The sequence below is a fragment of the Nestor notabilis genome, unplaced genomic scaffold, assembly GCF_000696875.1.
Source record: "Nestor notabilis isolate BGI_N333 unplaced genomic scaffold, ASM69687v1 scaffold4172, whole genome shotgun sequence".
In the NCBI taxonomy this organism is placed as follows: domain Eukaryota; kingdom Metazoa; phylum Chordata; class Aves; order Psittaciformes; family Psittacidae; genus Nestor; species Nestor notabilis.
The window spans coordinates 110,586-112,556 of record NW_009918635.1 but is presented as its reverse complement, the minus strand read 5'-3'; positions in this window follow the sequence as shown (position 1 = coordinate 112,556).

Here is a 1,971-nt window from a genome sequence, read left to right as displayed (position 1 = left end):
GGCCTGGGCCTGGGCCTGGGCCTGTGCGGCTCCGCTGCCCCCGCGGGAGGGGGTTTCTGATGGGCCTGCGAGGCGTGGTTTGGGGCTTGTGCAAAGGGGAGGCAGGTGCTGCCGAACCTGTATGTGAGGTTTTACCAGGCACCTGAAAAGCTTTGCTGGCCTCTGGTTTTGAGTGAGGCGATCCCCTGCCCAAACACATGGTGCCGTTTCGTGCTGTTCCAGGCTCAGTGTTTCACTTATTCATTGTCTTAAATTTGGCAGACATCTGCTTTTTTCTGATGTAATAAACTTCGTCTGAGGTTGCTCGATGTAGAAGTGAGTAAAACTTACGTGTCACTAAGGGTGCACGCTTTGCATCTGCATAACTTTAATACGGTGGTGTTTTGTTAGTGTTCTTTGTGTGTGTTTAGAGTGGTGGTGTGGTCAGAATAGCTGGTTATTGAGTGTGCTGTTAGGTGCTCAGAGGCTAAGCAGCAGATCCTGCCGGCAGAACTGGTGGCCACCTTACTCCTGTAGCATAGCAGTTGCATGGTATGAGGTGTGGACAACGTTGAGTCCATTATCTCCAGAACGATGTTAATCTGCTGCTGCTCTTGGTCACAATCCTGGAGCCTTCCCAAGGTTGTTTAGAGGATTTCTTTGGCTTTGGCATGTAGCACTGGTCTCCGTCACATTTCTGGTGGTCATAAACCAAAAGTTGCACAGTGGTTCTGATATGAAGAGAATTCCATAACATTAGGCCTGGGGGGGATCCTGTAGGTAGGTCCCTCTGTTTGTAACTTGTTTTTATGAATACTAAGTACTGCCCTGCTCTTACCAAGGTCTTTCACTGAAATCAGGAGGAGAAATTAATGGATAGCTGTTCAATTCTGGATGGTTTTGTCTGTCTAAAGGGAAGTCAGAGCATGACTCAACTAAGCCTTGCTTTTGGATTGGCCAGGGTGGTTTTTTCAGGGTTTTACATTATTCAGTTTAGGATTGCTGCTGGTGCACTTACAGTGACTTGTTAAATGTGGAGTACTAGTTCATGGAATAGCTTAGACTGCAGTTGTGTTGTGTTTTGTAGCTGCAGTTGAAACCCTGCCCAGTGTTAACCAGTGTGAGGACACCTCCAGAGTGCTGCAGGGTGGAAAACCAGTGGCTTCAGAGATGGTTATCAGAGCTTAAAGGGATGAAAAATACTCCCAATTCTTTTTCTGTCAAGTTTATATTCTTGGTGTATTTCCGCCGTTAGTGGCAGGTGAACAAGTGACTGGCTTACTGATAGACACACACGCAATCCAAAAGCCGTAGTGTAGGTGCATCTGAGTGAACACACCTTTATGTTATTTATTCTCCTTTATTATAGTTGATGCATCAGTAGGATAAGGAAATGTCCATGTTTTCAGAGATTTAATGTTTCAGTCTGTAGTTCAAGTGGTATAATGTCTGTTAGACTATAGGAAAGTGCTGAATACTAGCTGCATGCTGCATCTGTTATGCATCCACATTTACTCATGCATGTACAAATTTAAAAACAGACAGAGAAACAAAACCCCCCAAATCTCTTGAATTTAATCTCTCTGATAGCACGAAAACAGAACTCAAACCTGCAGCACCGTTAAGTGGGGTGACACTGTCACAGCCTGGTTTTGCAGTATTTACCCAGTAGTTGTAACACTAGGAAGCCCAGTTGCATTGTTTTTGTACCTTGCTATGGAAGAACTAATTGTCTTCTAATCTAAGAATTTAGAGCATGAAAGTCTTAGAAGTCTTAACCAGGCTTTCAGTTTAATAAATTATCTTGCTGAGTAGGGTATCAGAGTGGATTAAGTCTCCGTAATACCCCTACGAGTCACTTCTCATCCTCAGTAGAGGTACAGTTGATTGCTAAACTTAAATACTTTAGCAGCTATTGACATTCAGCACAGTTATTAGTTCTTATTTCCTGTGTTTATCTTTTCTTCCTTGCTTGAAAACAGCCTTACTCTC